The sequence below is a fragment of the Saccopteryx bilineata genome, chromosome 10 (assembly GCF_036850765.1).
Source record: "Saccopteryx bilineata isolate mSacBil1 chromosome 10, mSacBil1_pri_phased_curated, whole genome shotgun sequence".
Classification (NCBI taxonomy): Eukaryota; Metazoa; Chordata; class Mammalia; order Chiroptera; family Emballonuridae; genus Saccopteryx; species Saccopteryx bilineata.
The window spans coordinates 18420120-18431284 of NC_089499.1; the positions used below are offsets into that span (position 1 = coordinate 18420120).

At 49.6% G+C, this 11165-nt stretch overlaps 1 long non-coding RNA gene across 1 annotated transcript in view; it reads right to left on the reverse strand.

The window, feature by feature from the left end:
• Positions 1 to 11165, reverse strand: part of LOC136314345 (uncharacterized) — a 251799-nt gene that overhangs the window by 30871 nt on the left and 209763 nt on the right. The gene's annotated exons all lie outside the window — the stretch shown is intronic.

Consider the following 11165-nt stretch of genomic DNA (forward strand, 5'->3'; position numbering starts at 1 on the left):
AACCATGGTGAGGACCGATGTAGAATACTGGACCATGGTTCTACCCAGGTGTGGGCACAACAAGGAAAGAAAGAAATCCAGTTCCTACCCATGGGCTTTTCCTCCTGTTGGAAAGTTGGAATACATATGCAAAGAAGAATTTGAGCCCTGGCCGGTTGGCTCAGCGGTAGAGCGTCGGCCTGGCGTGCAGGGGACCCGGGTTCGATTCCCGGCCAGGGCACATAGGAGAGGCGCCCATTTGCTTCTCCACCCCCCCCCCTCCTTCCTCTCTGTCTCTCTCTCCCCCTCCCACAGCCAAGGCTCCATTGGAGCAAAGATGGCCCGGGCGCTGGGGATGGCTCCTTGGCCTCTGCCCCAGGCGCTAGAGTGACTCTGGTAGCGGCAGAGCGACGCCCTGGAGGGGCAGAGCATCGCCCCCTGGTGGGCAGAGCGTCGCCCCTGGTGGGCGGGCCGGGTGGATCCCGGTCGGGCGCATGCGGGAGTCTGTCTGACTGTCTCTCCCCATTTCTAGCTGCAGAAAAATACAGGAAAAAAAAAAAAAAAGAATTTGAGGGAGCTATGGGGGAAGAGTTATAAAGGAATGTTAAAGACGAGACGCCTTAAAATACTACCGAAGAAGCAAATTTGGACTCTTCATCACATTTCTTGGGGGGGCTAACAATGCTAGAAACAAAACAGACACATTCTCTTTCGGACTGTTCAATGACTGGGAGAGTGTGAAGCTACCCTAGGGTGGTTCTGGTAAAGCTACAACTATTTGTGTAGTTTGCAAAATTCCTGCCTCCAGCCTGGATGAGAATAACAAGGTCTTTATAGTCATCAAGAAGTCAGTGGAATTTGTGCATTCTTCAGAGTTTTGTGTTTTGTTTTGTTAAAGAGCACTATCAAGATGCAGTTAACTGCAAGAAGCAGAAATCCTGATTAAGTGGACCTTGATAACATTATACTGAGTGAAATAAGTAAATCAGAAAAAACTAATAACTATATGAATCCATACATAGATGGGACATAAAAATGAGACTCAGAGACATGGACAAGAATGTGATGGTAACGGGAGGGGGGGGAGGAAGGGGGGAGGAGAGGGGCACAAAGAAAACCAGATAGAAGGTGACGGAAGACAATTTGACTTTGAATGAGGGGTATGCAACATAATCAAATGTCAAAATAATCTGGAGGTGTTTTCTCTGAATTATATGTACCCTGATTTATCTATGTCACCCCATTAAAATTAATAAATAATTTTTAAAAAGCACTATCAAGATGCAGTTAACTGCAAGGAGCAGAAAACCTGATTAAGTGGGTCTTAAACCGTCAGGAAAGTTTATTTCACAAGAAGTCTGTGCAGGACAATTCCAAGATGGGTAAATTCAGTGGCTCAATGGTGTCATCAGGGACCCTGGGGTCTTTCTTTCCGTATATATTTTTTGCCCATTCCTCTTCTACTGTGAATTTTGGTCCTCAGGATTGACAAGCATCACCTCTAGGGATCATTAACCTGCAGGACAATGTCCAAAGGCCAGAAGAGATTGTTATTCTGTGTCTCTCTGAGGTGTCCTTTTTTTTCACAAAAGCCCTCAGTGGACGTCAGCTAGTTGCTTACTACAAGATATTAAATGCCCATTTCTAAATCACTTACTGATGTGGAGAATGGAATTACTGTCATTGGCTTAAAATAATCAACACTCTTCGTCTTGGGTTGTGAATAAAAGAACAAAATGGCTTCTGTTGGTAAGAGAAAGGGCCATTAGGTTGGGGATCAGGAGTGTCTGTTTGTCACAAGCATGCTAAGGCTTGTGTCCCAGTCAGAAGAAATACAATTCCCAGTTTAAGACATTTTTTTTTTCTTTCTCCGAAGCTGGAAACGGGAAGGCAGTCAGACAGACTCCCGCATGCGCCTGACCGGGATCCACCTGGCATGCCCACCAGGGGGCGATGCTCTGCCCATCCGGGGCGTTGCTCCGTTGCATCCAGAGCCACTCCAGCACCTGAGGCAGAGGCCACAGAGCCATCCCCAACGCCCGGGCCACCCCTGCTCCAATGGAGCCCCGGCTGCGGGAGGGGAAGAGAGAGACAGAAAGGAAGGAGAGGGGGAGGGGTGGAGAAGCAGATGGACACCTCTCCTGTGTGCCCTGGCCGGGAATCGAACCCGGGACTCCTGCACGCCAGGCCGACGCTCCACCGCTGAGCCAACCGGCCAGGGCTGTTTAAGACATTTTTTTGTGTGTGGACATGATTACCCCAAAACAACTTAAAATAGAAAAATGAAATTTTTATTTTTTAGCCTGAATTATAATTCTAAAAGTAGTGTGTATCATAGAAAATCGGTTTAATAAAAAGTGGGAAGTATTGTTCTTCCCCTGATATCTTTGAATTTGGCTACTTTTATTTTTAAAATAAGTCAGGTACTGGAAGTACAGAAGATAACCACCCAGCCTGAGTAGATCATAATATTTGGCCATATTTGCTTCTAGGATCCTTGGTTAAAAAAGAAAAAGTCAGCCTGACCAGGCAGTGGTGCAGTGGATAGAGCATCGGACTGGGATGTGGAAGACCCAGGTTCAAGACCCTGAGGTCACCAGCTTGAGCGTGGGCTCATCTGGTTTGAGCAAAGTTCACCAGCTTGGACCCAAGGTCGCTGGCTTAAGCAAGGGGTTACTCGGTCTGCTGAAGGCCCACGGTCAAGGCACATATGAGAAAGCAATCAATGAACAACTAAGATGTCACAACGAAAAACTAATGATTGATGCTTCTCATCTCTCTTCGTTCCTATCTGTCTCTATTTATCCCTCTGTCAATGTAAAAAAAAAAAAAAAGTCATATTTTAAAGTACCACCACCTCTAATCTTACCCTCTTTCCTTTTCCAAAGGTAAACACCATCTTGAATTTCATGAGTATCTTTCCGGTCTGTTTTTATTGTCTGTATTATCTATATACAGGTGTATCTGTAAACAAATTACATTGTAGTTGTACTATATGTATCTTTTTATAGCTTGCTTTTTAAAAATTTTATTATTCTTAGCTTGCTTTTTCAAGTAGTATTTTGAAATGTATCTGATACATGTAACTCTAATTCATTCCTTTTAAGTGTTATTTGGGATTCCATTGTATGAATATGCCACAATTCTCATTCCCGTTGATAGGAAAAATTTAATATGGCTTTTCTTTTGACTGTTCCAACCAATGTGACAGTGAACAAACATACTTGAACATCTCACACACATGTGCTAGAGTTTATATGTTGGGTGCGTACTTAGATGGACAATTATTGAGTCTGAGGGCATGTGCAATTTCAACAGGGCTAAATGTTTCTAACTGGGTCTCCAAAGTGGAACTCAGTTTGTAGTCTCGTCCGCAGTATGGGAGAGTGCTTGTTTCCCTGCACTTTTCTGCATAATATTAGTTCAGCTTAATGTTTTTGCCACTGGAACTGAAACGGTCTTTCATTTTATTTTATTTTATTTTTTGTATTTCTCTGAAGTGAGAAGCAGGGAGGCAGAGAGACAGACTCCCGCATGCACCTGACCGGGATCCACACAGCATGCCCAGTAGGGGGTGATGCCCTGCCCATCTGGGGTGTTGCTCAGGTGCAACCCAAGTCATTTTAGCACCTGAGGCAGAGGCCATAGAGCCATCCTCAGAACCTGGGCCAACTTTGCTCCAATGGAGTCTTGGCTGCGGGAGGAGAAGAAAGAGATAGAGAAAAAAGAGAGGGGGTGGAGAAGCGGATGGGTGCTTCTCCTGTGTGCCTTGACTGAGAATCGAACCTGGGACATCCACACACAGGGCCAAGGCTCTACCACTGAGCCAGCCAGCCAGGGCCTACTTTTACATTTTTAGAATGCGTATTCGACTTGATAAAAATGTGTTCAGCCCATCAGTTGCATGGCCTGAGTGACCCCAGCTGTGGCCATCAGCTGTTTGCTATCACTGGTAAACACTGCAGAGGACCCACTCTCCTAGGAAGTGGGTGGGCTCTTTCACCAGTGTTTCTTGTCAGCTGGTCCCTTTTGTATGCGAGACCTTCATTAAACCAGCACTTCATTAGGGAAGACACTAATTCTGTCTAATCAGTGGGCAACCACCTGTTTGTGAAGATGATTAAAAGCTCAAGGGCTGGTTTTGGTCCTTAATTTGAAGATTCATCCTCTCATGATGGGACTTTCTAGAGCTTGTCTCGTCGGTGGAATTTAGTTCAGACTTGCACAGTGAGACTGTCACCTTGGAGACAGTTTCGGTTTGGGCTTAAGTTGCCTCTCACAGCACGAGGAAGTCCTCACACTCAAAAACTCAGAGGCCCAGAAGAAGTGGGGGAGCTTTTGTTGCCAGAGTCCCCACCCAGTCAAGTGTGTGGTCAGTCCTGGACGCCTGCAGTGCCTTCAGATCTGAAGGGGACAGGGGCCCTGGCCGGTTGGCTCAGCGGCAGAGCGTCGGCCTGGCGTGCGGGGGACCCGGGTTCGATTCCCGGCCAGGGCACATAGGAGAAGCGCCCATTTGCTTCTCCACCCCCCCTTCCTCTCTGTCTCTCTCTTCCCCTCCCGCAGCCAAGGCTCCATTGGAGCAAAGATGGCCCAGGCGCTGGGGATGGCTCCTTGGCCGCTGCCCCAGGCGCTAGAGTGGCTCTGGTCACCACGGAGCGACGCCCCGGAGGGGCAGAGCATCGCCCCCTGGTGGGCAGAGCATCGCCCCTGGTGGGCGTGCCGGGTGGATCCCGGTCGGGCGCATGCGGGAGTCTGTCTGACTGTCTCTCCCCGTTTCCAGGTTCAGAAAAATACAAAAAAAAAAAAAGAAGGGGACAGGAGCCATAGGGTAAGGCCTCTCCCACTGCCCAAGCTCTTCGAAGATGGTCGCTGGGGCCCTCTCTCAAATGTAGCCACGTGTTTGATGACTTGCAGTGGAGGCTGTCGGAATATTCCAGGTTTGGGGTGTACTGCCTCCATAGCCAATATTCAAAGCACCTGATTTTGGCCTTAATTTTTTTTTTAAAGTTTGTCCTTAATTGATTGTGAATGATCTCTGAGCTCCCAAGAGCTTTACTGTGAAGTCACTTGGGTTTTGTCCTCATTCAGGGCCCATCTGTCTTTCCTCAGTGGTGTCCGGGTGGCACGTCATGAAGCAAAAACAGTTTTCTCTGCGGAGCTGTTGTGGAAATATCTGCGTGTCCATCTACAGTTCACCTCCTGCCAGGTGTGTCCAAACCACTGATGAGCTCTCACTGGAGAACTCGAGGTCCGGAATGCGTACTGTGTCCCATGACAGGTGAGGGTCAACTAGTTTCCCCCTGAGGGATATGAAAAATAAAGTGTAGCAATCTGCTACCTGGGCTGCAAACCACGGCCAGGTATGACGCGGCGACACATTCATTCACTCGGTGCCACCGTCGAACTGAAGGTGGCCACGTTCTTGTTTAAGCTTCCACAGTCCACAGTGAATCTCCCAGTTTCCATGGGTCTGACATCAGTGTTCAACTTACAGGAAGTCTTGAAGCTTTGCCCGGCACCCCGGCTGCCCGGAACACTGGGAGAAGACTGTGTACTTTGCTTCTCTCAGGAAGAGGCTTGTTTCGATGGTTATGCTTGGCAGGCTGGAGGGGGAAATGCCATTCTTGGTTCTGCACGTGACTGACCCTCATGTAAGCCACCAAGGGGGCTGCAATGAATGAACCCCCGGGTAGGTTCTTACAAAAGAGCAGCAAACACAGTCCAGGTCAACCCCCCCCAAATAAACAAACAAACAAAACCCCGCAAGACCCCAAAACTACAGCCAGTATCTAGTAAGTGGATGGATATTTGGGGCTTCCTGGGTGGGAGCGGATCTGGAAACCCAATCCCGTCCCTGATTCTTGTCCCTGCTTGTCCCTCGTTTAGAATATGCCCCATCCAAGTGCTGTCAGCTCAGAGGAAGGTCTTTGCTCCACAGGAGCCGTGAAATGCGCTCCAGGCTTTTGCATCTGCTGTTCTGTGCGCCCTCAGCCCCTGGCTGGGCTGGCTCTGCCTGTGCCTTTCATTCTACAGGCCCCTGGCTGTCAGTCATAAATATCTTCACCTGTGCAGGGCTTTTTCCCGGGCTACCTTTTTCTCTGGCATCCAGTGGCCTCCTTGCCCAAGATCTTTATTATATAGAAAGGCACCTATTGTTGGAGAACTTGTGCGGCTTTCTGTCCCACGCACGGCCGGAGCCGACAGGTCTCGACAGGTCTCACTCATTTGAGCCCTTCCCATTCAGGTCTCCCCCAAGGCTATCCTGTGGCCATCAGGGACATTTTCCTCCACCCAGTCTTACGCGGCCGCCCCTGAGCGAGGCTGTTCTGGCTGCCACCGCGTGTTTGGGGGTGTACCCACATCTCCAGCTGATTCCACCGGCACCAGGAGTGAAGGTGAGAAGGAGAGAGCGCTGACGCCACGATGACTCACCGAGGGAGTGTTTGCTTGGTCCCACGGGACTGTCCTCGGAAAACCCGTTCTGGGGCGGTCTGTCTCGGGAGTGGAGGAGTGCAGGTGCATCCGCTGATCGCTGTGTTCCCTTGGCCAGCATTACCACAAGGACAGACTACCTGCGTGTGCAGGTGGCACCTGTGTGGGTGCTGAGTGGGTCCCCAGCGTCAAGAGGCGAGGGCAGGAGGAGTCAAGTGTTGCATAAGGGGGCGGGGTGTCTCTTACAACAGCGATTTTCAATTAGTGTGTCTAAGCACACTGGTGAGCTGCAAGAATTTTTAAAACATGCAATACCTGGGCCTGACCTGTGGTGGCGTAGTGGATAAAGCGTCGACCTGGAAATGCTGAGGTCACCGGTTCGAAACCCTAGGCTTGCCTGGTCAAGGCACATATGGGAGTTGATGCTTCCTGCTCCTCCCCCTTCTCTCTCTCTCTCTCTCCCCCCCTCTCCTTTCTAAAATAAATAAAAAACTTAAAAAAAGAAAGAAAAACTAATGATTGATGCTTCTCATCTCTCTCCATTCCTGTCTGTCTATCCCTCTCTGACTCTCTCTCTGTCTCTGTAAAAAAAAAAAAAATTTAAAAAAACATGCAATACCTGATTATTTAGTCAGGGCACTGACCTCTAAGATTGTCAAATAAAAAAACAACAACAGCAGCCATCACAAAAATAGCCATTCGGTGTGACTAAATAAAAATACACCTATTTTTTTTGTCAGATTGGCAGAAAATAGTATTTTTTGGTGTGCCACAGAATTTTACTATTAGTTTATGTGTGCCATGAAATGAAAAAGGTTGAAAATCATTGTCACAGCAATATAACGGTAAGCAAATAAAGTCCCAAAAGATTACATTCAGTGTGGTGTCCATTTAATTTCATTATAAATTACCCTACTTATACGCACGTTTTAGGCAATATATGCAGCTACAGTCGGACCATATAATAAGAAGCAGATGTGGTGAATGGGAGATTCAGGGGGTTATTTTGGAGAGGAGAAATGGGCAGGAGACGGGAAAAGGTCGGTTTCAGTTAAATGTAAATTATGTCATGATAGTTTCATGCTGACTGCATTATTAAAATATAGGAAGGAGGTTCTGCGTGGATCAACGATCAGAGTGTGAGAGTGTCATGAACCGAAGATGATGGCTCATCTGTGTATCTGAGGTCCAAATAAAATGTAGAAGTTGATCACTTCTGAACCCTGGATTCCGACGAACCCGACCTCTCTGAAGCCTGCGCCTCGGCCGGGGACCAAGGGCGGCGCTGCTCCCACCGGCCAGAAGAGGGCGCGCGCCGCTGGGGGAGGGCGCGCTGCACAGGCTGCGGCCGCCACCTGCGCCTCAGGGGTTTGTTTTCGAGAAAGGAAAGCTGCGCCCAGCTGGGAGCGGTGACCGTGCCCAAGCAGCCGCTGCTGCTGCCAGGGGATCCCGGGGACTCCCCAGGGAGGGCTCCGTCCCGTGTGCAGCCGCGGGGTTGCGGGGGGAAGCAGCTGCCGGGCCAGCGCAGCCCCTGCGCTCCTGGCCGTGCCCCTGACTTCCCGCTGCCCGGCCCTCGCCTCCCCCGGGGCTGGGCGGAGTCGCCGACTTCGGGCCCGCTGGCTGCATCTGCTCCCCACACCGGTTTGGTTTGGACTGGAGTGTACCTTAACGAAGTTTTATTTGACAATATTTATAACTCGGGAAATGGTAAGTCTAAAAGTCCAGATTTCCACTTCTCTCGGTCACTTGGGGCAACTGGCGACTCTGGGCTGCTGTCCCTCCCGCATCCCACGTGCATCCCCTGCCGGGGAGGGAGTTTTTATAAAATAGAGGTGGGCAGATCCATAGGGCGGCACCATTATTCTGGCTGTTATCCCTCTCCAGAAATCGCACACTTCATAACACTTCCTTCTTTGCACAACTCTACATGGAGTTAGTCATGGTCTTAAATATTTTTTTTGCATAATTTTCAAGGTATACAGAAAAGTACAGTAAAACCCTGAACGATACACAAGCCGCTTGCATCTTCCTACAAGGTGCAGAGGCACCCGGTGTTCTCACGGTGACCTTTCGAGAGGAAGTCCCCCTGGGGTGGGCCTGCTCCAATCTGGAGGGAGGACCTTTCCACCCACCTGGCACCCAGCCTGGCAGCTCCTTCCACCCAAGTTAGGGATTTCCTAGATTTTTTTTTTTTTAATAAGCAAAGACATTCCCTTTTTCAATCTTTTTTTTAAAAAAAACTGCCCATTTTTAAAATTTTTTTAAAATTTATTCATTTTAGAGAGGAGAGAGAGAGAGAGAGAGAGGAGAGACAGGGGGGAGGAGCTGGAAGCATCAACTCCCATATGTGCCTTGACCTGGCAAGCCCAGGGTTTCAAACCGGCGACCTCAGCATTTCCAGGTCGACACTTTATCCACTGCGCCACCACAGGTCAGGCCCCGTTTTCAATCTTTTTAATTTAATTTTATTTATTTATTTATTTATTTATTTATTTATTTATTTATTACAGAGACAGAGAGAGGGATAGATAGGGACAGACAGACAGGAACAGAGAGAGATGAGAAGCATCAATCATTAGTTTTTCATTGCGCATTGCAATACCTTAGTTGTTCATTGATTGCTTTCTCATATGTGCCTTGACCTCGGGCCTTCAGCAGACCAAGTAACCCCTTGTTGGACCCAGCGACCTTGGGTTCAAGCTGGTGAGCTTTTTTGCTCAAACCAGTTGAGCCTGCGCTCAAGCTGGCGACCTCGGGGTCTCGAACCTGGGTCCTCTGCATCCCAGTCCGATGCTCTATTCACTGCACCACCGCCTGGTCAGGCCAGTTTTCAATCTTAATCACATGTGGAACTCCATTATATACGACTTGAAATGTGATATTTACATAGATCATCAATTTCCAACATTTCCTTATTAGAAAGTTGGTTCCTAAGAACAGTGGGGTTAGTTTGAAAGCCCAGTTTAGTGTAAGGTGGCAACTGGGGCCGGAGCCTGGTCTTCGGAGTCACCCGGCTGCTTTGTGTTAGTAGCGCAGGAGGGAGAGTTGCCCACTCGCCTGGCGCCTGGCAGCAGAGACAGGTGTTTTAGCAGCTGCCTCGCACTGCTCGTCTTCCTGAGGCCACAAGACAGGCTTCCTCGAGGGCTGCCCAAAGTGACCGAGCCTGTGCGGGTTCCCAGTGCCAGTGTCTGTTGTTGATGACATCATGGTGTGTGTTTTTGGTGTTTACCAGTATGTATGCTCTGCACATAAAACCAGGTATCCTCGAGCCTCCTCCAATAGATCCTTCACCACAGGGGGAAGTGGTGGTTGCTCAGGGGCCCCAAGACCTGTTATGTTTCCGTGGCAACACAAGTTTGCTTTTCATGCCTAGGGAGAGGCTGGGAGGTAACGCCCAGGGGACGGGCCCGCTCTGGGTCACTTCAGTGTCCTGGCTGAAGGCACAGGTGGAGGGCTAAGCAGGTAACCGTGCCTGGAAGAGAGGCCTCTAGCACATGGCTGCAGCGGAGGGGCGCAGCGGGCAGGGCCAGCTGCCCGTGGAGGAAGCCGGTCAGCTCTGGCCCTGCCCTAACATCCCAGTGGCCCCGGGAGACACCAGACTTAGACTCCAATCCCAGCTGTCACTCACCTCACGCCCACTCCGCTTTCTCCTTATCTCCAGCTCCATCTCCAGGGCGTTCAGGGTAGGGGTGCTTCCCCAAAGGGCAAAGACAGGGGGGCAGGGTACCTGCCCTGCCGCTGCACAGTCTGCGGGAGACAACCACACCGACTCCATCTTCAAGAGCCTCTCCCTGCAGCAGCCTTTCTTGTGGGTGGCGAGAACACATCTGTGACAGAGGCTGGCCCGAGGGCGTGCACCAGCCTCCACCTTCCCTCCCTTCCTCCCCAGGGGCTAGGCCAGGCCTTCGGAGGCTCTGCTGGCCAGGGAGTTGGCTGCTTGCGGCAGAGGATGCGGGTAGACCAGCTTTGGCCGCAGGTGCCAACACCCTCTCCTGGGGCCTCAGGTTGCCGCATTGAGTCAGGGCTGCCTCTTGGTTCTTGGTCCCTGACTCCCTGTCCTCCCTCCGTGGGTCCAATCTTCCCTCCTCTCACATCTTTGCTTGGTCCAGTGTGCAGTGACTGCTCGGCAGGCTGGGAGCTCCCCAGGACTGGGAGCTGGGAGGAGAGTAGTTTGGGTTGCACATGGGCACTGCCCCTGGGTTGAGCAGTCCCAGGTAGGGCCTGGTTTAGAGAAGAGACACATCACACAGCCTGTATTCTCTAGGACCCTATAAGGCTTAGCATTAGAATACGGTACGAGCCTGAGTTGGGGCTGGGGTACCTCCTTGGGGCTTGGATGTAACTGGGCCTCTTTCCCCATTCCCCACAGAGCTCTTTCAGCTACTTTGGTGCCTAGACAGAAGGTCCCATATATATATTATATATATATATATTATATATTATATATATATATATAATATATATATAAGGTCTACCAGAAAGTTCTGTCCATTTCTATCACAAGTTTCGACACGTAAGCACGTTTATTTGGCGCATGCGTGCCTCTCTATTTTTATCACTTAATGTTTACATACTGAAGTAGCAAATTAACTAAAACAAAGTTGATTCATGTTAGTCTTATGTGTGAAGCAATAGTGTACCCATGGCTACTGATAAAGTTCATTTACGCCACTGTAATTTTTACGAATTTCAACAAGGAAGAAATGCTACAGAAGCATGTCTGTCGCATCCACCATATTCCCCGGACTTAGCAC